The following is a 27,612-nucleotide window of genomic DNA, read 5'->3' on the forward strand; positions in this document are numbered from 1 at the left end:
ATCTGGTATCCCATGATCACCTCTTGGCCAAACTGGCCAGTTGTGGCTTTGGCTCCACCACGATCCGCTGGCTGGGAAATTTGGCTTCGTGGTCGGACCCGGAGGGTTGTAATTGATGGCAGTCACTCATCGTGGTGCCCTGTGACCAGTGGGGTCCCTCAAGGCTCTGTCCTGGGACCCATCCTGTTCAACATCTTCATTAATGATGTGGACATTGGAGTCAGGAGTGGACTGGCCAAGTTTGCCGATGACACCAAACTTTGGGGCAAAGCATCCATGCCAGAAGATAGGCGGGTGATCCAGGCTGACCTGGACAAGCTCAGCAAATGGGCAGACGAGAACCTGATGGTGTTTAACACCAAAAAATGCAAGGTTCTCCACCTTGGGAGGAAAAACCTGCAGCACCCTTATAGGCTCGGCAGTGCTACGTTGGTTAGCACTACAGAAGAAAAAGACTTGGGGGTCATCATTGACCACAAGATGAACATGAGCAATGCGATGCTGCGGCTAGTAAAGCGACCAAAACGCTGGCTTGCATCCATAGATGCTTCTCGAGGAAATCCCGGGATGTCATTCTCCCCTTGTACTCGGCCTTGGTGAGGCCGCAGCTGGAGTATTGCGTCCAGTTTTGGGCTCCACAATTCAAAAAGGATGTGGAGAAGCTTGAGAGAGTCCAGAGGAGAGCCACGCGCATGATCAGAGGTCAGGAAAACAGATCTTACGATGACAGGCTGAGAGCCATGGGACTCTTTAGCCTGGAAAAGCGCAGGCTCAGGGGTGATCTGATGGCCACCTACAAGTTTATCAGGGGTTACCACCAGGATCTGGGGGAACATCTGTTCACCAGAGCGCCCCAAGGGATAACGAGGTTGAACGGTCACAAACTCCTGCAAGACTGTTTCAGGCTGGACATAAGGAAGAATTTCTTTCCTGTCCGAGCCCCCAAGGTCTGGAACAGTCTGCCAGCGGAGGTGGTTCAAGCGCCTACATTGAACACCTTCAAGAGTAAATGGGATGCTTATCTTGCTGGGATCCTATGACCCCAGCTGACTTCCTGCCCTTTGGGCAGGGGGCTGGACTCGATGATCTCCTGAGGTCCCTTCCAGCCCTAATGTCTATGAAATCTATGAAATCAGCTTAGCGAGCACTCGGCCCCAGTCTAATCTTATACCATGGCGGGCTTATGCCCTAGTCAGTCTCTGCTGGGCTCCAAGGCTCTAGTCTCTGCTCCTCTTGGGTTATGGGTCCCTGACCCTGGCTCTGCCTCTCTCAGGCATTGTGTCCTTGGTTGTGTCTCTGTCCCTCTTGGGCACGGGGTCCTTGACCGTATCTCCATGTCTCTCTGTCTCTGTCTGTTTCTCTCATTCTCTGGGCCCTTGGCCTGGTTTCTGTCCTCTTGGGCTATGCCACAGTTGGCTCCCTGCTGCCAGCAGGCTGAGAGGCCTCGTACCTCTCTGGCACTAGTGGGACCTCCTACCACCCCTGCTATTCCTAACCCAAACCACTGGTTATAACTAACAAAAGAGTATGCCCTCTTGCCTATAACACAGATTCCTCACTGTGCCTTCACCCAAACAGCAGCTTCTCAGCTGACTCCTCATATAACTTCTCCCTACCCTGAATCACGTGTTCCTTTAAGTTGGTAGCATCCTACCTACCTGGCATAAGGTAGCTCAAGTGTCTATCAGGAGCTCCTCTGCATCTCTCCTGTTCTGGAGCTCCTTCCTTCGTAGGTCCCAGTAGTGGTATTGATTTGTTTTCTCTCTTTCCATGGTCTGCCTGCCTGTCCTGGCTCAGGCACTGGATTTATATGGTGCCCAAGCCCTACCTCTTTCTGGTCTGGTAACTCCCCCAGCCACCTGCAGGGATTTCTCATGAGGGCCTTACTGCTGATATCCAAGGCAGCTCTTCCCTATAGCAGAGCTCTTCCCTGTTGCACTACTGCAGAGCAAGTAGCCTTTCAATAGGCAATCCCTAGCCTTTGGTTCCTGGCTGGCTTCTCTGGCAGCCAACTTGTTCTGGGCAGCCTTCCCTTGACTTGCTACAGGTGCTTCGTTTTACCTTGCTGGGCAGCTTATTGTCTAGGCAGCAGTATTTCCTTTCTGCTTCCCTTTCTACAACTGGCCCCTGTTTAGCTGCTTGGGTCTAGTTGCTGTACTTACACTCACTCTCTCTCAAAATAACAGGAGCGCCATGCTCCTTGTTACAATGGATGAATTTCTCCCCAAAAGAATGTTTCCGTGCTTGTTGTCTGATCACTCTTCTAGCTTCCTTTCTGGGATTAGTCCTGTAAAGACAGTAACTGCAGAATTTTTATTGTACTTTGGCTAAAGTTACAGTTGTGATTCTCTTTATTTGCTGCTTTTAGATACGTAAATTTCCTGTAAGAATATCTTTTTGTATTGTTTTTAAATGGTCTGTCCAAAACTAGAGGATCTCACGGAGAAGATAAAGATGATGTTCAGTATGCATCTGGTCCATAATTCATTAAAATTAGATCGTATATGCTGATTGGCTATGGGGAAGGGAGAATTCCTGTCACTGCTTGTTGCTGTTGGTCCCTGGACTGTTCAAAGGCATGGTGGGAATCAATTGCGGAGAGAGCTGAGGCTGTTTAAGCAGCCATAGCAGGAAGATCCTTGCAGTGCTTTCTGACAGCTTGCCCTTGACACGCTAGGAGGGAACCAGATGCTCTCTCTCCCTTCCCCTTGGAGTAGAAGGAGGGAGAGTGGAGAACTTTGGGATATGGGAGGTGCTAGGGACTACCATCATGCTACAAGAAAGTGAAATGGGCATTGCATTTGGTGCTAGAAAACTTGGTTCACTGGTGAAGTTGCTATTTGAAAGAGCTTGAGGTGGAATCACTGATTTTACTGCAACAAATCCCTGTACCAGGAAAAGGACATATTTCTCGGTACGAATATAACGCCTGTCCATGGTCATAGTTAGGGCCTTGTTACATGTTCCCATGCTACAGTTGCAAATAATTGGAGTGTAGTGAACTGTTACAGTTAGTATATGTTAGGAGATAACACTTCCCTGAAAAGGAGCAAATTTGCAGTACCACAGAGGCACAAACATGGCTAAAATTCTTGAACGTGTGTCTGCTTGCATTTTAACTGCACTTAGTAAATATTAAGTTGAATGTGTGACACCAGTCCATGTTAGTTTGAGCCAGTAGTGCTTAACCTACACACTGCGGGCTAGATGTCTACCACCGTGTACCTGCCTGATTGGCATATCAGTGTGGGCTCTGGTTGGTGCCATGCAAAATGTCGCTGTCCATGTGGAAATCTGGTATGGCTTTTCTGTGCAGCTCATAGTTTATTTCTGATTTTAAGGTTAGGCCCACTTGTATAAAAAGGTTGAGCGCAACTGGTTTAAAATGGTTCAACTGGTGACAATATCAATTTAGGATTTTTAAAGTTCAGTTTAATTTTTTTTTTTTTTGAGTTTCGTTATTTTAGTTTAGTATTTCATATCATATATAGTTGTAAAGGGTCAGCCACATTTTATGTTCTTGTTTTTGTTCTCTGTGGTTACTTTAAAGCAGTGGTTCTCAGCCAGGGTGTCCTGAGAAACTTTTAAGGGTGTCCCTGAGTGCTGCTAAATATCAGTACTGTCAGCTGTGCAAGCACCTTTACATGATGTGCAAGATAAAACCCAGAGGTTTCAAAAAGGAATCTGTAGTGTCAAAAACACTGAGCTGTTGTGTTCTTTCTGAGTTCTGAGAGACAGGAAAATTAACTTATTGCATTTTCATAGTAAAAAATGAGTGAAAATTAAGAGCTGGCATTTTCCTAGTGGTGCCTTCAATCGAAAAGGGCGGAGAGCTTTGGAGGGATTAAAGAAAGACTGGCATTAGTTTGTGTTTGTTTTCTTTTTTTAAAATTTGTTTCTATACTTCACTGGAGCATGGATTTTGCAGTATTGTCTTGTTGTCAAGTTTTATACCACTACCAAATGTTACTGTTTTGTAATAATCAATTAAATGTAGAAGTTTAGGCTTAAATGTTGTGAATAATGGCTGAGGTAAATGGAGAATGAATGTTTAATATATTATTTATCCCAGACTTTTTATTTATTTATTTATTCATTTGGATAAAAAAGTATTTGATTAATACTAGTTGAATAACTGGTAAATTAAATTAAAATAATTGCAGATTAGTTCAATACTTTTAATACAGAAACTGTCATGTCATTTGATAAGACTGAAGGACAGCACTGCCTTTGTTATTGAATAGAAAAATATTTGCTCATTTTAAAGTTGCTGCCATAACATAAACGTTCACAAAAGAAACACAAAATATTACGGTTTTAAAAATGAGCCAGCACATAACCTTAAAATATTTAAAAATGCATAAAGTTTTGCATATGCTTATTATGCATATTTCACTTTAATATATAGACAACACAGGCTCTACAGCTGATCTGCTTCCTTGAGTCAAATGCATTTTGCCCATTGTCCCACTATCAGGCCTGATTCTGTGGGACAATCGATGATGGGTTCCCTGCTGACTGAGAAAACACCTCAGACATTCCCCAGGGCATGATTTTCTAAGCAGGGAACCCTGGCATTCCCTTCTTACAGAGATGCCCCAGAAAAATCTCAAAGGTGCGTCTCTAAGAAGGGGAGGACATGGTTACCTTCTTACAGAGGAGTGCTCTGGCATTCCTGGGGTTTGAGGGACAGGATCCTGCACAGGAGTTTCCAGGGCATGTAGGGTCGAGCTTCTTGAGTAGGCTGGTTATTGGTTGTGTTTTATACTGGACCATCCTGTTTTTAAACCCTTTGTTCCCTGCCCACTTCTGAATGAGGAACAGATTGTAAAAAGTCCCATTGCTTAGTTCACTGGTGGAAATAATGTCAATAGTTGGTTCTCACGAGTCTGTTGTCTGTGCTTAGAGGTGGTGTGGTGCACAGCCAGGAGAAAGAGGGTTCTGAGCAAGCCATGGAGGGAGGTGACATTTTTTGTGGTCCACCCTGCCTGCCTCCTCCCCACCAAGAGGATATCCTGTATTCTGGGGATGGGTAAGTGGCCACCCTACTCTTGAGCCCTGGGAGTGCCTACCCAAGGTGGCTAGAGAGTGCAGGCAGCTTTATGCTGACTGTGCACTCCCACCATAAACTAACAGGTGTCTGCAGCAATAGAGGGGCACAAACTGATACCATCTGTGTCATGGTCACACACATTGGGTGTTTTGTGGCACAGCAAGGTTATGGACATCTGTTTGTTTGGCCTTTGTTCTGTCATAAAATGGCAGCCCAAAAGCAATGTCTGTTTTCACCCTCAGAATACAGGTAACAATAAACTTACTTCAGTTTTCGGTTCATAGACAAATTAAAATACCTAATTTTACACACAAAGCACTAGTATAACTGTAGTAATTGTTTTGCTGGATACGATATAAAATCTTCAAGGTCCTTTGCACATCTTATATGTAAAGAATAGTAACATTTTAGTTGTGGTAATGGTTCACAGGAATAGTGTCTTGCATTTAATAAAGATATATTAGTGAGACAACTTCATACATATAGGCCCTGGCACACGTTACATTTAAGACATGATTAACAGTTAACCGGCCATACATTAATGCATTTGATGGCACAATAAAACAAGGAATGAGCCACAAAGTTATTACACAAAATGTATCATAACTTTGTGGCTGCTTACCATCATACCTTATATTGAATGTAACGCTAGGTATCAGCTTAATGGGGCTCCCTACCTTCCTTGGGGCAATTGGAAGACTTTGACTCCAGAGTGCTCCTGAGGCTCAGAGCCCTGATCACTTTGGGTCTGTGGTCCCAAGCCTGGGAGCAGTAGTTAGTTGATTGCGGCTTGTAGCCATGGGGCCACATTGGAGCCAAGGACTCTGATGCATCCCCAAGACTGGGAATGGCTGTCCTGGGTCCCCTCTGCACCAGCAGTATATAGCTCAATTGAGATCTCATCTCTGATCCCACAGTTGTGCTTCTTGCCATGCCAGGTATAGCATGGTGGAGGGCATGACTTTTGGGATCACACATCAGATCCTGCCATGCCTTTAATTGAGGCTGCCAGGGGCCATAAAAATCATTTAATTTATAATTCTATTTACTTTTTGACAAACTTTAATAACCAGGCAAACTTTAATTTAACAGATGCTGTAAAATTTCATTGACCTGAAGGCCTTGCATAATGTCTATTTTCAGTATTGCCCTGGGAGTAGTTTTGCTTTCCACTTATAGAGTGGCAGCGTCACTACACACTTCAGCAGAATGGTCCATTTTAGGTATAGTAAGAAATGTTTCTGAAAAATGTATAATCTGCAAAACCAGGCATAACTTTTAAGTGTATCCATATAAGGTTGCTTGTGTATGCATAACTGGGTTGCTTATGTATGCATAAATGGATTCACTTTTTCTTTGACCAGCCATATACTGGTATAATTCCACCCTTTTAAATTACATTACTTCTGAATTTGCTCCTGTGTTAGAGGAGAATTAGGCATTTTGGGTGACACTGAGGAGCAAAATACAATGCCTAGATTTAGGTTGTCTCTGTGCTTGTCTAATTTCTCAAAATGCCACTTACAAATGGTAATTTTGTTCCTGTATACTCATTCCTATATGCATGCCCAGACTATTCATATGCTTTGGAAACAAAACATATGAGTTCTTCCCAAAATAATTCAGTAGCTAGGGCACTCAACTGGGAAGCCCAAGGAGCTGACTTCTGTCCCCCTTCCCTTACCCAGAGGGGTTTGAACGTGGGGGCCTGACTTTCCAGGATTGTACTCTAGCCACCATGCCACAGGCCAGTGAATCATGGCTGATCTGTAGTGTGGTGGTTAGAATGCTGTGCTGACAAGTGAGATTTCAAACCAACTCTGAGTGACGGAACCTGGCAATTCAGCTTAGCCAACAGTGTCAGCAGAGGGTTCAGTCTTCCTGGAGCTGAACTACCCAGCACCTCTTCTTGAGTTGGGTAGGCACCACATCCTGTAGCTAGAGAGTTAACTGAGCAGGCAATAGTTTTTGATCCCCACTCTTCCCTGCCACTCGGTATTTTTAAATAAAGATATTTTATTCTTTATTTCAACTTCCAGAATCAAGGTGCTTGTCTTATTTAGAGGCATGTCATATGGGAGAAAATGCAGTACTGTGAGTATATTAAAATTGAAACATTCAAGTGGTATACTTAGGAAAAAAATTATCACCACCTTTTTAAAAACCCAAGTGACAATGTAATCAAATTTTTACAGAAGTTCTTAGTTTTGGGCATTTGAGGCCATGTAGCATGTTCTACTTGCTTGGAAATACAAAACATTCACAATTGTAAATATTGGCTAAACTGTCTACCTGAAGAGTCACAGCATTGCAGGAATCCTCTGGTTAGGGTGTCTTATAAAAAAGAACAACAGTTGCCAGAGAGTCCAGTTAGCTTTTGCTCTGATTTGGAACACCAACTTAAATACCACTGTTTTAAAATAAAAATGGTAGTTGTAAGCAATCAGAGGTAGCAAACATGGAGATCTGGAAAACTGTTTCCAGAATGCCTTGGGTTTTGAAATTATATGCGACTTTTAAATAAATTTACAAACAGCTAATAAGGTTGTAAACAGTCTCTTATGATGCTCACTAAGTTTGTTTTAAGGGCTTTTCTTTCCAGATATATCTGGGTCTCTGTATTACTAGGAATAAGTCACATAATCTGAGAGGGGTCTTCCAAACACTTGTTTACACTTAGACACAACACACATATATTGAAAGGAAAGGATAGTTTTCATGAGAATCAAATTTGGAAAAAGTGAGGCAGGACAGAGATGACAGTGTTGGGAGAAAATAAATATCACTGGACAAGCTGAAAAAAAAAAATTACCAAGTGAGCCTGAATTCCTGCCATACAGCATAGGGGAGAATTGGCTCTTTTGTGCTCTGGTCAGGTTTGTTTGGAAGAAGTGATAGTGTAAAGCCTCAATTGTATTACATGCTCATCAAACCTTTCCATATCAATAAATGCACGTACTTAAATTAACTTAGTTCTTCACAGATGAGGCTTGATGTCTGATGGTAATGGTTTTGCAAAGATATTTCTTGCAGGCTGTTTAAAAGAACTGTCCTTACCTGAGAAAACATCTAACCGATGCTTATACAAGCTTGCTTGTTCATTGATTCAGCTTATAACCTTAGCAGGAAGTTTTGCTCCAGTAAAGATTACAGGGTCAGACCTTGGGTCATTACATTTTGGACAAAGATGTTTTGGTTTTCTGCTTTCAGCCTCTTTTAACTATGTAGCAACCACCAATGGAGGATTTGCACAATAGCCCTTCAGAGTAATACTGACCATCAGTCCGTAAACATGAGTCAGATTACAGGAGAGGTTTCTGAAGAATCTGTTTATGATATGATCATAAATAGGCCGCATCAATGTTCAGGCAGGCCTACTTTATAGAAAAGATAAACACAATATTGGCTAACAAAAGTATCCCTGTCTGGGTACAAAAAGATGAAGGCTGCAAGGTCACTTTAGAGCTCTCAGTGTTTAGGAAAGCTTATATCTTCCAGCTGCAGAACATCACACAGACACTCTAGAATATACCGAAGTTTTGGTTTCACAAGAACTTAACAGAAACACAGAGGGGCATCATAATTATATCTATGGCATTCTCTTGTATTAGCTCATTGGAAAGGAGAGCAAGATCTATCATCCTTCATTTCTGCCTCTTACAAAGTGTATCAATGTATTAGAAACTCTTATGTGTTCGTGTGTGTGTGTGTGGATAGATGCATATATCTTTGTGGCTAATGCTTGGGTAAAAGTTAAGTGTACACATTTATAAAACTTGATAGATTTCACCTTCAGGTAGATTTACATCTTGGTTAAAGCTTGTCTCTGGTACCAGTCATATATTTCAGTAAGACAAACAAACAAGACACTTCTTCAGTGGCCAGGCCTGTATTTTTTTTTCAAAAAACAACCGAAATAATAAAAAGCAAGGTTAATAGTAGATGATAAAACAACTGTAGTGATTCCTGTTTTTTGATCAGTGCTGAAGTAATTGCTCTGTCTTGGTCACCTTTAATACTTAAGCCATGTTTTCAGCTCATATTCTAATGTTGTAAACCAGGACAGTCCAGATGGCTGCATGCCTTTGGATGTCAGAGCTATGGGCTTTGTGGGCCTGTGACAGGATCTGTGTCTCAGCTGTGCCATGACCCCCTTGGGCAGGGGGCTGGACTCTGGGGTATGACCCATACACGTGTGTGTAGGTGGGCACTCTACCATGCTGCACTGCATGCACAGGTGGGCACTCCTCCACCCTGGTGCACTATGCACAGGCAGGCAAGTACTCTTTCATAAAGCATGGCACCCCACCTCGCCTTCAGATCCCTGGCTAGGGACAGACATTGCACATAAACTGGTTTAAGTGATCAGAAACTTGTTTAAACTTGTAACAGAATAGATGTTCAGTGCACATAGACTAATTTGAAAATGGCTGAAGCAGGTTTTAGATCAACCTGACTGAATGTAATACTAGACTTAACTGATTTGGCACAAACTGGTTTATGCAATGTCTGTCCCAGATGCTTTTCTGGTTTAAGCTAAACCAGGCACCCCCAGCATCCCACCATGCTCTCTGGGCTGGACGAGGCTCTCTGCTCCACAGCAAAGCCAGCCCATCCCCTCTGCTCCCTGGCTGGAGTTCCTACAGAGGCTTGCAGGCACAGCAGGGTCTGCCTGGCTTCTCTGTGCTCCCTTTCCTCTCTCACCCTCACTGCGTAAGCAGCGATCCCTTCCTTCTGTCTCCCACAGCACAGATTGTAGCCAGCATGTGGTATCAGTGTCCTGCGGGGGAGGGAAGGGGCTGACCACGCCCTCCCTCAGCTTTGTGCAAGGGAAGGCTGTTCTAGTGACCCCCCAGCTTCTAGCCTGAGCCACTGAAGGCATGTGGCTGCATTTCTGGGATGTCTGTCTGATTACAAAACTGATTTATCCTAACCAGATTCAATCAATTCAGGCTCAGGCTTTTTGAGTGTCTCTCCTAAGCCCCTGTGAGTTCTCTTGTAACTGCATGGACACTTTGGGCTGCTTGCTCCTTTGGCTGCGCTCCCCCCCCTCCCCCCCCCACAGTGGGAGCATGTAGCAGAAGCTGGGGGAAGTGGAGGGAGCCCTAAGACCCTACTTACTGCTGCAGCTAGAGCAATAGGGGCAGCAGCAGCTAGGTGGGGCCCAGGGGCCCTATGGTAATTCCTTGCAGGCCACATGTGGCCCATGGGCTCCTAGTTGGACAGCCCTGATTTAATCAATCGTTTGATAGCTGTTGAAATATTTTTCAGCTAATCTTTTACATTTGATTTGTCATTTGGGTGAATAGTAAATATCCTACTGCTGCTATTTTTTGCCACTAGGCATTCTACTGAGAGTAGTGGTAGTTTGTTTACAGCTTTCATCAAAGCAATACAATAAAATGAGCAATAAAAATTATATGCTATAAAATAACATTTTATAACTTACACTTTTTTGCTAAAACTGTACAATCAGATTATTGATTCTACAAATATATGCAAAATTAAAACAAAGTAGAGTATATAGTGAAATAAAAGAAAAGATAGTAGTAGTGAACACTAAAAACAGGAAGATTCCATTTGTATTCTATTCCATTGTCCTAAAGACTAATTTTTGTAGTATGAATAGTTGATCCATTATTTTTAAAAGAAGGCTTTTATTTGTTTAATGACAGATCCTATGAAAGTGGCGAGGAAATCTAAAAACTGAAATTTCTGATATTTTTCACTGGCTCTTGGCAATATAATAAGAAAATAGGAAATAAAATAGCGAATTTGGTCATTTTTCACTCTGTCACAGCAAGTGACTTGGCAGTGTGGAATGTGTATGCTCTGATATTTAGACCTAACAGCAACCCATCCGTACCATTGATCATAAATGGATTGGGGAACACTTGGATGGCTCCATTCTTTCCATGAAGAGAACAACCAGAAGTGGTTGTAGGAGGATTCAAGTGCAGAAAGGAACATTGTCTTACCTGACCTCTGTATAATGTAGCTAGCAGCTTTTACACAGTGATTCCTGCATGTAGCCGAGCAATTTGTTGCCTGAAGCAATACTTTTTAGATGTGTATTCTTGATATAAAGTCTCAGTGATGGAGAATTTACCTCATGTCTATGAAATCTATGAAATCAGTCCTAGGTAATCTGTTCTAGGAATTAATTTGCTCCCAACAAAAATAAAATGCGTGTCTTTATTTCCAGCATGAATTAGTTTAGTTTTAGCTTTCAGTTACCAGATTTTAAGCCTGAAGCTCAGTTTCTTCAGGACTAAGAAGGATGATTAGTGCTGGTGGGTTGGAGGAAACAATTGGAAACTGAGCTCAAGCTGATGCCTCTCCCTTTTATTATAAGTGTGTGCCTATGATATTTTTTTAAATGATGCACATTTTGGAGGTGGTTTTAATATTAAAAGTCACTATATTGTGATCATATAAGAGTAATGTCCAAGAATGACACTGCATTCCTGACTAGAAGACTGACTGCAGTGTTTTTCTCTGATGTGGATCTAGCCAACAACATTCACTTCATTGCCAGTGTACTCCATGGGTATATACTTGACATCTGTCTAGGTACTTAAGTTACCGTGGGCTACTATGGAATGCAGCGGCATTCTTTATTAAGTAGGGGGCTCAGTAGCATATTTTCTTTCCATTATCTATGATATACGCTGGCTACTTGTTAGTTACTAAACCTTTTATTAATAAAAGGTCTCCCCTTGATTTCTTCCCTGGTTCTGTAGGTACACTTCTTTTGTTTGGAGTTGGTGGGGACTCCACCATCTTACACTTGCCCATTGCTGTACAGGTTTCCCTCGCCAACCGCAGGGGTTAGGTTTCTGAAAGTTCCCGTGGTTGGCAAAACCATGGTTGGTAAGACAAAAGACTTATGGGAAAAATGGGGTGAGGGACTTGAATGTGAGCTCCAGCCTGCAGGGAGCTCGGAGGGAGTGGACGGAAGGCTGCGAGACGAGGGGTGCCACATGCATATACCATACATGCACATGGCCCCTGGAGCCTGCGGAGCAGCTCCACCATGTAAGTGGAGGGGAGAGGGGGACTGAGGCCCCTGTAGGGAGGGAGCTTGGCAGGGCTGGGGCTGCTGCCCAGCCAGACAGTGCTTGGGGCTTGGGGCCTCAATGAGTGGCTGTAGGGCCCCAGTGAAGAGCTGGACAGGGCCACGGATGGCTCATCTGGGGGAGCGGGAGGGCTGGCTCCCTGCTACGGCATGTACTTCGGGGGTGGGGGGGGGGAGATCTGCGTCCCCTACATCTGTACACGGGGCAGGCGCAGATTGTGGGCATGGGCTCTTGCCCTGCTTTGTTCCTCTAGGGCCTCTGCCACCCTGCAGGCCCAACCTAGTGCAGCTAAGGACATGAGGCTTTACAGGGATCTTGCCGCTTCTCACCCCCCTCTGCCCTGGCAATGTGCCTCCAGTGCCTGCTGCTGCTTTGGGGGATGCAGTCACCTTCTAGATGTCTCCTTAACTGAGCAGTCCTGAAACCTGAAGGTTTGATGGGATTCAAATGATGGGAGAATGTTGGAATTCAAGTTTAGGGTTTTTTTCCCAACATTTAGCTATCCCTCAGTAATAACAGAAAACACTCAGTCTCATTGATGCTACCAGATACTTTGAAATATATTCATGATAAAATCCGACTGCTTTATAGAGGTCACTAGCTGTCTGCTGCTTTATTAATCCTTTGGCACCAGGGCTGGATTTTCTCAGTATGGCCTGCAAGGTAATGACTTTGCTACATAAGCTCTCCCCCCCAAATATCACATATAGGCAAAGATTGTCATTTCCTTACTTTCTTTAACAGAATTCTGAAACGCACTTCTCTGTGCTCATACTGCCTCTCTCCACTGGCTTCCGTGGTGGTAACTGTTGGATTTCTGGAAAGCAGCAGCTGGAAAAATGTAAGATTTGTCTGTTTGCTTTGTCTGTGAACACATGGCCACATGGCCAGTGGTTGCTCCTGCTGCTGTTCTTCTTATGTGCCTCACAGAGAACTTTCCCAGCCTAGAGCTAGCTTTATATTGTACCATAATGTTAGTGTTCCAACACTGAAGAAACATGAGAAGCAGACACAGTCTTCCTGCATGTAACAAATGGTTACTGTTTTAATGCAGGCGAAACCCTGGTTCTTACCTAATATGTAAAGTTCTGAGAGGAGGGGAATTTGGGGGTTTTGGGGGGGAGGAGAGCTGGGGAGGGGGGGTGGTGAAGCATGAAAAAGAGAAAAGTTGATTGGTGCATTTTCATATCCTACTTAATCACAGTCATATGTCAGGCTTTTTCAAACAAGAAGGGAGGGAGTGATGGCTGTTGAAATTTGTAGCATGTTGGAATTCTACAAGTGAGCTGTGCTGTGCGGTGAGTTCTGTGGCTTGGTTACTGTCTTAATGAATAGAGCCTTTCCATAGCTGCCAGGCCCGCAGCAAATGTGGTCAAAGGATTTATTACAAAATGTACCATACCCTGGCATGGAGCTAATTGTGTATAACAAGAAGCGTGCTGGAAACTCAGTTTTGAAAGGTGACAAATGCAGAAAATATTCTATATCTGATGCTGGTAAAAGAGGTTTTGTGTACGAAAATGTTTGTATGTCTGTGCTTTTTGCTAATGAGCACCTAAACATAACTGCATGCTTTCTTGTTGTTAACTCAGTTGAGATAAATGAAGTTTCCTGTTTTGGATTTTTATTTCACAGCCAACAATGAAAGAGTAATCATAACATAGTTAGACCACTTCAAGTCCTGTAAGGAAATGTTCAGGAGATGTTCCTAGTATTGCTGCTCATTTTCAAAGTGAGAGGGAAGAATAGAAAGGTGTATTGTTAGATTCTAACATTTTCAAATATGCAAGCTGTAAAATTCAGGACTGAATAGAAATGTTCAAAAGATACAGAAAATGAAACAGAAAGCCTTGGGAGAGAGATTTGCTGTCATTTAAAGCATAAATATTTTTAAAAGAACAGAGACGCAAATATTTCTGGGAAGAGTGATATTTGTGAAGATTTTAAATGTTAAAGGCTCTGACACAGACTTATAATACTTATGCTTATTTCCTGGTGTTCATCACTTATACACATGATAAGAATTGCTGGAACTTAGTAACTATTTAACAATCAAAGAACAGGTTGTCTTTCATTTTTTTCTACCTTTTCATGTTCTTGTTCATAGTATTTATAGTTGTAGCTTTTTTTTTTTTTCTTTTAAAGAAAAAAACCCTATTTATTGATATTTGTCTTGATCTGTTAGACATGGTTAATTTTTCTCTGGCCACACCAAGGTGCGAAATATTCCCTTCTCTTGAGTTCAGCATGCAACTCCTAAAGCCATTGGATGGTCAAAATATATGAAACCAAAAGGCAGAATTATTTTGAGAGAGAATTAAGAAGTGTAGAAAACTGAAAATGTGACATGGCTTTAAAGTTTAAACCGTCCTTTAAGCATAGAGAATACACATTGCTTGTATCAAAAGAGGCATGTAAGCCTATCTGAATAACCACCATTTATTAAAAATGAATACTTAAAAGAGCACGGTGAGTAAGGTGTGGGTAAGATTGCAGTGAGGAAAAATATAAATGCTTTGGTGATATAATAGTTTGGCACGGAGTTGGCAGCATCAATTTTTAAAAGAAAAGAATTTGGATAGTAGTTCTAATGTTCATATTTTTTAGTCAGACCAGAAGAAAATTATATGTAGTAAAGAAATATATGCACCATCACACTGTTTTAAAATTTTAAAGTCCCATTACCCTTCCAGAGGGGAGATGCTTCCAAATCCATTGGGCACGTTTACATATGCTGGGGGGGGATGACGTGTGCTTTAATTAGAGCAGCTCTATTCCAAGTACCGTAGCATCTCATGTATCAGCTTCCCCATGCTTCAAAATTGGGGGGGGGGGGAGGGTGGCACTTGAACTATAGCTCATCAGATGAGCCACCATTGTGAATTATGGGAATGCTAATATATGAGATGCAGGAGGCTGCTGGAGCACAGTAATTGCCACACTCCAGCAGCCTGATTAATCCAGTCTGCTCCGATGCTCTGTAATTACAGTGCATCAGAGCAGCCTCTGCACTCATGTACAGACACCCTTTGGCACTTTTGAAACCCTTCCTTCACAGAAGTTAGGAGGGGAAAAATTAAAGAGTTAAATATTATGTTGCATCTTTTTTTGCTATTGAAGGTCCTACAATACAGTTTCTAGGACTTTAGGTTTAAACATTAAGCTTAAGTCATAAGCTTACAGTAAAGGCCTTGTATATCATTTAACACTTCTTTTAGCTTATTTCTGTTGTACCTTGACTGCATCACTTCTAGTTCATCTTTAGAAGAAGGGTTTATCCTTTCTCTCATTTGTGGCTCTTTTCTGAAGCTTGTAATTTAAAAGAGTTGAGTCCTACTGAATTTATCTCTTCAACCTCATCATAAAGATCTTCATTGTATGATCTTCAGGTCACTCGCCTAATAATGAGAGTTCTGGATACTCAGCTAGGTAAAACAGGCAAATTTTCCCAGTTGTTGAATAATTTTCTGTGAGGGTATAACTACTGTACCAAGACTCCTGGTGGCTCTGGGTGAACTTTTACTATTGGGCCCAGCTTAGCCAGAGAAAATGATGATAATAATTGGACAACAGAAAAAACTTGCCATTTTTGGGCCCCCTTTCTGTCCAGGCCCTGGGTGGCTGCCTGATTCATGCATGCCTGTGTCTGGCTCTGGAGGGTATATAGGTCTTTGATTCCCTTCCAGCGTAGGGACAGATATTCAAAAAGACTGAGCCTGAATTGATTCAGTCTTTGCAGGTTAGTGCAACCTGCCTAGGCTAAATCCATTTGTAACCCAGACAGACGTACCAGAAATGCAGAGATGTGCCTGCAGTGGCCCAGGCTAGAAGTTGGGGGGTGGTAGAGCAGCTCTCCCTTTGCTTCCACAGGGAATTGCTGAGGCAGGGCATGGCTAGGCCCTGACAGGATGCTCTGATTATTCCCCCCCCCCCCCCCCCCCCCCCCCCCCCCCCCCCCCCCCCCCCCCGAGCTGCCCAGCAGGGAATGTTTATCACCCATAACTCAGTGTTTATCAGCTCATTAAGAAAACAAAGCTTCTCTCCATTAATTAATGGAACTCTTCTTAAACAGCTCTTCCAAGGAAGCAGGGCTGTAGGTTGTAGCTGTGTTGGTCTAAGGACAAGGTTCTGTGACTGAATCTGATACCTTTAATTAGACCACCTTAAATAGTTGGAAAACAAATTTAGCCAGCTTTTGGGTTTAAAAACCCTTCATCAAGCTAAGGAAGTCTCTGCAGTTGGTGTGTGCTCTTCTTGAATGGAATGAATAGTAAAGAAGCCAGAGGCTAGGCTTGTATGCATGCAAGACAAGCAGCCTGTGAAGATGTAAACTGAGGAGTCACTGAGTGAGAGACAGGCTGTGTGTGTGGGAGAATGGGGATGAATTGTAGCAGTTAAGTGGTGGAGAGGTACGTGGGGAGTCCAGTGGCAGGCAGGTTATAATGCGTCATAAATCCAGTAAAAATATTTAGTCCATGATTTTTTGTATCTAGGAGGTTGATGAAGTGAAGTTCATAGGCTCATCTCTGAGAAGTGTTTTGTAAGTTTCCTTTGAGGATTAGAACTGAGAGAGTGGAGAGAGAGTGGTTTTCTTGTGGGTTTTTAAACCCAAAAGCTTGCTAATAAATTTTCCCCCAACTATATAATAAATATAGTTGGTCTATTAAAAGATACCAGATTCACCCAAAGAACTTTCTCTTGTGAGGAAGGGTATTAAACTACCTGTTGATTAGCTCCAAAAAGCCTGTCTGCCTCTGTCCTCTCCTACAGCAGGTACCTTAGCCAGTGTGTGGTCTTCTAGCTAATGCTGAGGTGTTTGTGTAAGGCAGAGGGGAGGGGGGAATAATCCCTGTTTAGCAGGGAGGAGCCAGGCAGATGCTCTGTGCCTGGAAGTTTGTGGCAAGCTCCAGCCAGGGAGCAGAAGGGAGGGGCCAGCTCTGGAGTAGAGCAGAAAGTCCTACCCAGCCCAGAGAGTATGGCGGGATGCTGGGCTGCCTCCAGTGCAGATAGTTCCCTGTTGCTGGAGCAGGGGGACATTTGTCCCCACTCAGGCTCCGGTGACAGAGCTAACCCCAGCAGCAGGCAACTCCTGGGGACAGGAAGCAATCTCCTGCTGCCTGGCTGACCAGGAGCAAATTGTTCCTGGTCAGCCATCTACATGTGTTACTGTGCAGTAATTATTCAGCAGTTTGTTTGCTAGTTGCACTTGCAGATAGCAAATTAACTGCTGAGTAGAGCAAATCACTGTGCAGTAAAAGTCTGCATGGGTAGACAGTGATTCTTACTATGCAGTGATTTGCTCTATTGCACGATAAAGTCTCATGTAGGTGTGCCCTCAATTTATAAACAGACGTTGCCAAATGAGGTGGATCTGCAAGGGAACTCCAGGTTTCCTTACTTGCAGATGTGCACCTGCAGAGGATTCTCTGGGTTGCCTTGTTGTTCCCTGACAAGGGCCACATCTCTGCAAATGGGGGAACTTCAGGATAGCCTCATTTGCAGAGGTGTGTCCTGACTAGAGATATGGCATCACAGTAAGTGCATATGGGGAACCCCTTGGTGGGGGTTTCCCGTGGTTGGTGTCTGTAGGGGAGGAAACTGAGGTTCCCCCATTTACAGAGGCATGTCCAGAGTCATTGCATAGCAGTATAACGTGTGCCCAGGGAATGCCTTTTGGGGGCTCCCAGGGCACACTTCTGCAAATGGGAGAACCTAGGCAGGTGTTCTGGGGGCTTTAGGGGCTTGATCTATGTGTGCCTTGAGAACCGGAGTTCCCAGTGCATTCAGGCTCGAGTCCCTGACCTTGCTTGTTCTTTGTACTGTCATAAACTTTTTTTACAGCAATAGAAAGGCACCATCTGTTTCCAGCCTCATTTCCTATCAGAAAGTCTTCATAAGTGCTAGGGGAATACTGGAGAGATCTTTGGGTTGAGTCCATGCTCTTCATGAGTAGTAAGAGGAGGTGTGGAAGTGGTTGGGACCTTCCTTAAGGATGGCAGGGTGCTTGCAACAAATGATGAGTGGACCTCTTGATGATGATTTTTTTTACTGGCTGTCATGTCTTTAACCTGCCCCATTTCTGGGCAAGTTTGAGAAAATAGGCATGTCAATGTTTTAGAATTGCTCTCAATGTTAATCCAATTATTGACAATTTTTTCCAAGACACCAATGCATTACCCTTTATTTGTAAAGCAGATATTTTTGAGAACTCTTTCTAAAAAGGGCTACCTATGAGTTTAAATATTGTTACTTGCCATGCACCCATTATTTCTACTTGGATCAAACCCTTTATTACCTATTTGGGCTTTTTCACTATGATGATTGCAGTTTTAACCACTGTGGTCAGAAGTGACAAGAAGTATGATCTGGCCTTGGGAAGTTTCCGTCCAGGATAAAGTAGATATTCCTGTAAAGCATAAGATTATAGAGATAATTACATGCCTGATTTCTCTGCAAAAACAGTGTGAGAGCATATTGAAATCAAGCATCTAGAAATTGATAAATTGCTCCTCACTGCTGTGCAGCTTTTGATGCCTTTTTTTTTAAATGAAATATTGTTTCAGGTTAGCAAGGCACGGGACTTCCTTAGCAACTGATAGCTTGACTGTCTGATGTAGTAAGAATTGGAAGGAGGGCTGAGATTGAGTTTGGTTTCTTTTTAAACGCAATGTTTTATATTGTACTGTAGGAACACTTAATCAAGGTGCCTTGGTCTGTACTTCGTGCCTTGGTCTGTACTTCTTATTTGGATTTAGTTGCTAAAGTCATTTTTGTGGAGTTTCCTGGCTTTGCAGAAGTTTTTGTGTGCTTTTGTGATGTACTTACTTTGCTTTTTGTTATTTTAATTATTAGTTCCTTTTATTAAAGGTGGATTCTTTGTTGTAATTAAAGTTGTAAGTGTTTTTCATTCTAAATTGTGACTTATGACCTGACTTTTTTAATTTTCTACATTTCAAGCTGAAGTTTGGCAGGTTTGATTTCAACCCAAGAGCCAGTACTTAGTGAACCTGAGTAGAAAGGATTTAATTTGTTTTCTGATAAACAGTGAAAAATATATTTTGAAGGATGATATAGATGTGTTGTGAACTATTTTTCAATAACTGTAGTGCCTTCTTTCTTTTAAATACAACTTCAGAGAATTTCTGTGTAGCACCCCTGTGTGACATACTGGACTGGTTTTGACTTTTGAAGGTTGTAAGCATTTGTGGGGGGAAAAAACCCTTTCATCCTGTTCATTGTTTCTTTTAATGTAGTCTCAACACTCTGCCAGCATTCTGATGATTGTGCATGCATAAATAGAATATGCATAAGGGATCTGAGAACTCTGGTCTGACCTGTTGCCCGCAAAACATAGGACAGAACATTCTGCTGTTATTTAGCCAGTAGTAACCCCCTGGACAACTTCTGCTTGTTCTTTTTTTTTTTCTCTTTCTTTCTGTATCTCTGCCTTTATGAAAGGAATTCCATTAAAAATGCCTGCACTGAAACAATATGAAGAATGAAAAAGTAGAATCCTACCAAATCAGTCATGACAAACTAAAAAGGCTGCATGCCCAGCCTTAATTCTGCTTCTTTCTGCATGTAATGTATGTTTATTATATGTCCATATATCATTCTTCTTTTTTAACTAGGACTTCTGCTTCATTCAGTTCATAGAATGAACTGAGAATTGAAGTATTGACCTGTAATGATCTAGTTTGGGGTCTAGAGCAAGAGGTGGAACCTATGGTCCATAGGCTGGATCCAGCCTGTAGACATGGGGCTTGAGCAGCAAGAAGTTCAGCCAATGCAGTAAGTGGGGAAAAACAGCTACAGTGGATACTTCCCCATGTCGGGACAGGGAGAAGTGACAGCAGCATGCGCTTCCCCCCATTGCCATGACCTGGAGCAGCAGCACCTAGGTGCCCCTTCTGACCCATGCCCCCTCTGACCTGAGCTGAGTCATTCTGGCTTGCAGCCAGAAAAGCTTGCTGACTGCTGGTTTAAAGAATTCATGCCTCATTTATTATAGATAGAGCATGGTGAATGAGACAGACAAAAACAGGACTGCCCTTATGGTGATGTCATCAGGTTGGGACACAGAAGATTCTGCTCTGCTGACTTTATGTGTGACTTTGCTCGTTTTTTGATGAGCAACATCACAGCATCATAGGAGAATTGCCAGGATAGATGTGTTAATGTTTGTGGTATACACAGATACCACAGAGATGAGCATCATCATCATCATAATCATCTTGATTTTAGTGCAGTGTTTATGGTGTATAATGACTAAGGTCCTCATGCTGGGCAGTGAGGATAGAAAGGAATAGTGTTTTCCGCAGCTGGTTTTGGGGGAAAAGGTGTAGGTTATATGCAAGAACATACGTTAAATAAAGACTCCCTTGATTCCCACAAGAGCAACATTTGCTTGGGAAACCTCAGCTGTCATTGAATATGGTGTGCCACTTCAGTCTTCTCTAACCTTCTTTTAGTTTTTTTTTTTTTTTTTTGTCTGTGCTTTTTGGTTTCTTTGCCATCTAAATATACTCTCTCTCATTTTTTCTGTGCTGAATCTTATGCTTTCTGGACTATTTTCCCTGGGCATCATAAAACACCTTCTTGATGCACCTGTGCAATCTCCAAGTAGATTTCACCTGTCCCTAGGTTTTGCCTCTGAACATTTTGGAGATTGCAGCTGTGTCTCTATTGCTAAATTTATATAATCGTATAATTATATAAATATAGATAATGTATATAGCATGATGTGTATGTATATAGCCTTTTTATAATCTGAATTAAACAAAATTAGCTGTGTTGTAGGGGAAAAAAAGCAATTTCATAACATGAAAATTAAGTGAAAGCATTAGAGGAACAGCTATATTTATTTGCCGCGTTTCTAATGCTTGTATATATTAATGTAAAAAAAATTGTCTGGCCGTGGAGCACAAAAACTTTTGTTAAGAGTGCACTGCATAAGCAATTAATGCAAGTCAAATAAGAATCCTGACATGAAAAGTGAACCATCTTCCTAGTATTTACATGTATGCATGCTACAGTCTTATTGAGCTAACAAAAGGAAATGGTGTACTGAAGTGTGGACCCTAATAAGTAAGCTTGAATCATTTGTGATAGCCTTATGAGGGTTGTCCATGTACCTGCCCCCAGCAGAAGATGCATCAAAAGATTTTGGAGCTGGAGTTTGATGTTAGATACACTGCCCAATTTTAGAGCTTTCCACTAAGGAAATGGCTTCCTTGCTTACTTCATAATCCTGATAGGCATATAAAAAAGAGAAGCATAAAGGTAATTCTGTAACCCAGCCAAAAATAATAATTAACAGGGGTGTTGTCATATACAAGCTGTTATGAGAGCTAACTAAGCGGTAGAAAAATCCAGAAATTCTTTTTGTGTTCTGTTAAGTCAGACTAAACAACCTAGAATTGTCCCAGAAATCCTTAAAGAACGTAAAGGTTCCCTGAAAAGTCATGATCGAGAGTAAAGAGAGTTAAGTGTTGGCTACCCAGCTGTTGGCTCTTTGACAAAAGTCTAGATGTCCATTTTGTGGTGGTTTGCAAAACAACTATACTATTGTATATGGGTAGTGGTGCAGTTTTGAGCCCCTTAAAGCATTTCCAGTGTGTTTATCATTGCTAGTTAGTGAAGTAGTGCAAGTTTGTACAGGAGAACTTTTACAGAAGTCCCTGCCCTGACGTGTTTACAAATTAAATACCCTTGTAGAAGAGCACAGATGACACAGGAGGACAGTTCTGGTTCTACAAACTCACTTTTAAACCATGTATGTTTTTGGTGTGTAGATGAAGCATTTGAATTAGAGTTGAAAAAATTAAGAGCCATTTATGCAAATAGCTCAAAATGGCTCTCCCACATTTCTTAAATAGGCTACCACCAAGCTCATATGCATTAATCTTTCTTTAATACTATTTATAAAAATATAAATTATAAGTAACTTCAAAGGAGCGCTGAATTGAAAATGTGGAATGGAAATAGTGTTGTAATGTTTCATATTCTTTTGTGTATGAGGTCTCTTCTAAGATGCGCATATGTACAGGGGTCAGAATTATTCAGAAATCTATTTTTTGATAGGCCACGAAGGAGGAATGAAATCTCTGCTAGTCTTGTGCAAAAGAAAAATAAATTTTCTACTTTTTTATAAGAAAGCACTAAACTATATTGTAATAAGTCATTATTTTAATGGGAAAAAGATTCAATATCCCATTGTGATTTGCTTCTCTGATATTTTCAGCATCTCTGTGTATCTGGTTCTCAGTTGATTAATTTAAGTTCAGTGACTTAGCTGACCCAATACCCTTTCGAGGACTCCCACTTCTCATTTCTCTATGTTGTAAGATTGTTTTGACTTTGTTCTAGGCTTGTAGGACTGGTGGACTGCAGTTCCAATTGGTTCTTACATAGATGGTGCTTGGGTGGGAGGTAACTTCCAGTTACTCAGTTGTTTAAAACTGGATTACATCCAACCTTGCTTAGAATGTGAATTAAACAAAATTTGCCATGTTGTTTTTATCTCTATTGAAATTAAAAGTGGGGGGAAAAAAGCAATTTCTTGCACATGCTGTTATTTTCATATTTAGAGCTCACATTGGGAAGTATTTTCAGTTTCTAAAATTCTGGATAGAAAATAGTTTTAAAAGATTTTACCTTAATGAATTTAGATTTCTTTATAGTAATCTCCCAAGTTGTTTTCACTAAATGTGTAAAACACAAAATAAAATCAACCCAGACCGAGAATACTATCTCCCTTCACATATACTCACTTTGTACCTCTTCACATCTACCTTCAGAAGCATGTCTGGCTCTGCAGGCTGGATATCCAGATCCTTCTGATTTTAGAGGAACAAAGTGATGTCCTAACCTGAAGGCTGCTCTTGCAAAACTTTCTGTTCTAAGTCTTCTGCCTGTTAAGTTTTAATAAAGATTCTTCCACAAAATTATGTGACCAGACAAGAAAATATTGATATTTGTATCTTGCATATAATTTTTTTTTATGCACCTCAGAGCTATAGCCATGGCTGAGGATTTCATTATTCTGAGTGCTTGTTTGAACGCAAGGGCAAAAGAAATTTAATTGTTTCCAATTTCATATATGTTAGGGTCAGAAGGGACTTTTTAGATCATCGAGTCCGACTGCATGTTTTACTTCTAATTTGTGTAGAACTAGGTAGACTTTAGAACTAGGTAGAACTTTAGAACTAGGTAGACTGTCAGAAGTGACAATGTTTAGCAATACAAGAAAGTAAGGAAAGGTAAGAAAAGTTGCTTTACATTCAGTGACCTCTAATAGATTTGGTTGAGCAATTACTGGGTAATTTATTGCAAACGTTACTTAAACTAAAGTTTAGCTGGGCTTGTTGGGCAGTTTCTTTTGGAAGCTGAATGATGATATGGTAACTAAATTTGCTTTTCCCAGTTGTATTAGGGACTCCATATGATTAACTACTCTTTCCCTCTCAGTCCAGTTACAACTTCACACATACAGTACTGGTGATTTATTACCAGATGTTTTACTGTAACAGCTCCACAGAATGACAGGTTGTTACTTTTGAGGCTCATAGTATGGGCTGGCTGGTAGGAACATGGGTTTGGGGGAAGAGGAAAGGTGGGGGTTAGAAATACCTTGCCAGTTGTAATCTTCAGAAACTTTATGTAAACAAGATTGGAAGGAAAACAGTTTTTTATTTGGAAACCTGTAACATATCCAACCATAACATTCCATGCTGAGCTACATGCACAGTTTTAGAAAGACACCACAGTGTAATAGATCAGGCCCCCAGATCTGATTCAGTGCATGCTTTGTGTACAGCTTGAACATTTTACGTCAGTCAGCTTGGTGGTGTATTTTTACACTCCAGCAAGAGAGGGAAAAAAAGGGTAGCAGTTGTAGGGGAAAAAATAGCTAACATAACAGTAGTAAATTGGTATAAGCGCATGTATATTTAATATGAATGATAGGGCCTCTTTGGTGATGGTCAAAAAATATAACTCATGCTTTTCGCATCTCCAGAATAATATTTTATAAGTCACATATTCTGTTTTAACTGCATAGAATACAGAACAACACTGCTTAAAATACTATCAATGAGTGGTTACAGACATGGACACACACCAAAAAAAGCTTGCGCTTTACTTTCAGCTTGCCGTGTCCCTGTGCCAAGGGCACTGGATGTCCAGAAGAGGAATAGTGTCAGTTTGACCTAGTTCACCTAGCATCTGTATAGCTCACACTCATATACTTTGGAGGGCTTTTTGGCACTACTGTCTACTAGCTGATTGTATCAGCTATGGGCTAAAAGTGCCAAAAAGTCCTGTTTGAAGCGTGCTTGCTATGCAGATGCTGTGGAGATGGGTCAAACTGATGCGATTCCTTCTCCGGTAAAGCACTATTCCCCCCCCCGGTCTGTCAGCACCTAACAGTGTGTTCTTTCTGCTGTATTGAGGATTTAGTGTAGTTTTAATTGCTGCAGTTTTCTGGGGTGTTAGCAATAGTGGAATAAACACACTGACTTTAAATTAGTTATGTTATTGGTGAGGTGGTGTTGTAGCTGTGATAATCCAGGAATTGTCCATGCTGTACATATTTGTCCTGTCATCCTTTTCCCAGGCAGGGGTTGAGACATGTCTGTGTCTCAGTTTTGTAGTTTTAACTCTTTACTTTTCATTTTATTTTTTTAATATGCATCTTAACTATATCTTATGTGACCCTGTTGCTACTGTATCTGTGTGACAGCCTCTCTTTGGTAGTTATTTGCATACTGCCATTGGTATGCAAGGTCATATTATGGGGACTTATCTGCATATCCCCAATCGGTAGGCATGGGCAAGGGAGTGAAAAACTGTCTTGTGCTTGTTTTGACTGTGATGACATGTTTTAACTGCTTTGAACATTTTGAATATAAGAAGCCAGGGAAGTCAGGTTTGTGTTCACTGGCCCACCCTTTTAAAATTGTAGAGTTCATAAGGGGACTAATATTGTAAGAAAAGCTTGAGTAAATGTAGCTGGGCGGGGGGGGAGTGTCAATACTTACCATGGCGTATGTGGAAGTCTAAAGTGAAGGGACCCCAGCTCAGGAATCATAGAAAGGGAAGAGAGGTTCCAGACTGCTGGAGCTACCCTAGGGGCTTGGCAGGGGAGATAACGTCATTGAGTAGGTGGTTTTGACCCAGATGCAGATAAGAGATTTTGATCAGTGCCCCTAGCAGTGGCAAGGAGCAACAGGGAGCTGCACCCCACAGCATTGGTGGGAGTGGCAACAGCAGCGATGGAGCAGCACCTCGGTGGTGGTGAGGCAAGGGAAACCTTGGGGTTAAGAGCTACACTTGGGAGGAAGTGATCATGATGTGATAGAATTTCAGATTCTGGGACAGGGAAAGTATGAGGTCAGCAAAATTAGGAGGATTTAATTTGACTCAAGGAGCTAATAGGCATGGTGTAATGGGAAGATAGATTGAAGGATAAAGGTGTCCAGGAGAGCTGGGAGTTTATAAGGGGCACAGTATTGGAAACCCAACAAGAAACTGTCCTGACACAATGGAAGCACAGAAAGAATGGCAAGAGACCAATGTGGCTGCACAAAGTTTCTAAAATGCCTCAAATGCCAAAGGAAAGCATACAGGCAGTGGAAGAATGGGTAGGCCACTGAGGATGCATACCAGGAAATAGCAAGAATCTACAGGGACAAAATCAGGAGGGCAAATATAAAGAATGTGGGCTGCGCCTAACAAAGGTTAAGGACAACAAGAAGATGTTCTATAGGTATGTTGGCCAGAAATGAAGGGCCAAGGAAGCTGTAAACAAGCACAGAAGATGCAAAGAAGGTGTACTCAACCACTACTTCGCCTCAGTCTTCACAAAAATTTTAAGCTGGCAGACACCTTTATAGAGATTATCTAGATAAGGAAAAAATATCTTCAGCTTTAACTCTGAATCTCTGATAGGTAGCAGGAGTGTTAGCATACTAAGAGTTTTGGGAAGGATTCACTGGCAATTTGTCAGTTTAGATCAGTTGTCATCAACTGGTTGATCACGCTTGACTGGTCAGTCGGGGAGCCCCTGACAGTCGATTTCTGTCTGGGGGTTTAGCCCAGACTGAGAGAGACTGTGAGAGGCTCTGCAGTTGGGCACAGCAGGATGCATGTGGGAGTGGCCAGGATCCAGTCCGGGAGCAGCAGGACATATGACCAGCGGGATGCACGTGGTTGGGCTGAGCCACACTCCCTGCTGTCGGGGCCGGGCTGGGTGAGTGGGACAATCTCCCTCTGTGCACACTGCCACCAGGTGACTGCGCCCTTGGCTGGGCTGGTCCAGGGGAAGGTCGGAGCCTGGGCAGCTCGTCCCAGACACACGGGAGTGCTCCTGCCTCTGCATGCACCGTGGCGGAGGTCTGGGGGACACATGCCCACCTGATCTGTGCACAGGGTGAGGCAGTTGCCACTGCACACTAGGCTTTGCATCCTGAGCCCTGCTGCAGCTTGGGGCACAAAGCCCAGCACGCAGCTGTAGCCGCTTTGCCCCACCCACAGATCGGGGGGGGCATGTGCCCCCCAGGCCTCTGCTGGGGTGTGTGCAGTGGTGGGATCTCCCTCCCATGCAACTGGACAACCTTCCCCTGGCCCAGCCAGACTGGGCACAGTATTGGAAACCCAACTCATCTGGGGGCAGGAGGCATGGAGGAGGAATGTCCTACTCACCTGGCACCCTGGATGAGCCTCCCGTGTTCTGACCCTTCCTCAGCCCAGCCCATTCCCTTCCTCACTGCAGGGCCCTAGATATGCTTCCCCTGCCCTCCCTCCACAGACTAACCTGGTGGGTTCAGGTGGCGTGGGGAGTTTGCAGTAGATCCTGGAGTGCCCTTTACTTCAAAGAGTGATCTTCACCTTAAAAAAGCTAGAGACCACTCGTGTTTAGATTCTGTTTTAGGAGTAGTATTCCATGTACCTGTTGAATAGGGATGACAAATTGTACTCCTACCACTAAACACTTTGTGGGCTACTTCAAGGAACAACTCTTTCTCTGTTTTCTTTACAACACCTACATGCAACCACAAGATGAACTGGTCAGATGACATGACTCAAGTAACAGTGTTAAACTTATGGCATATAGCTTTATGTATCCTGCACCACACCTAATCACATAATACTACCACCAAGGTGACCTTATGTTTGAAGAATGTTGACTCATGGATGAAGGGAAGCTGGTTGAAGTTGAATTCAAGTAGGGTGAATTAGGCTGCTGGGAAGGAGAAAACATTTTGAAAAGTTTACAGCCATGATACGGTTGCAGATTAATACCAACTACTGACCACTTTAATCCATAGTTTAAGGCAGGGCTGCACTCCTTGTGTGCTGCACCAGGGCAAGCTTTGACCCCGAGGCCACGTACTCCCTGGATGCTCTCCTCTACCACAACCAGGGGAAACGCCTTGTTGGACCTGGTGCTGGCCACGGGTGATGACCTGGTGAGGGGGC

The 27,612-nt window shown here is 42.5% G+C and overlaps 1 protein-coding gene across 8 annotated transcripts in view; it reads left to right on the forward strand.

Moving 5' to 3' along the window:
• The window catches only part of BMPR1B (bone morphogenetic protein receptor type 1B), a 495,158-nt gene that overhangs the window by 101,166 nt on the left and 366,380 nt on the right, over positions 1-27,612 (forward strand). The window contains exon 1 of one of the 8 annotated variants that reach the window (XM_090037104.1): positions 13,358-13,430. The exons of 6 other annotated variants lie outside the window; for them this stretch is intronic. The gene's annotated coding sequence lies outside the window, so the exon portion shown is untranslated. Of the gene's footprint in view, positions 1-13,357; positions 13,431-27,612 lie in introns of those variants that run through there. One more of the 8 variants, XM_090037101.1, reaches the window with a different exon arrangement.

The sequence above is a fragment of the Crocodylus siamensis genome, chromosome 2 (genome assembly GCF_052110815.1).
Source record: "Crocodylus siamensis isolate JL-2025a chromosome 2, ASM5211081v1, whole genome shotgun sequence".
NCBI classification, from domain to species: Eukaryota; Metazoa; Chordata; order Crocodylia; family Crocodylidae; genus Crocodylus; species Crocodylus siamensis.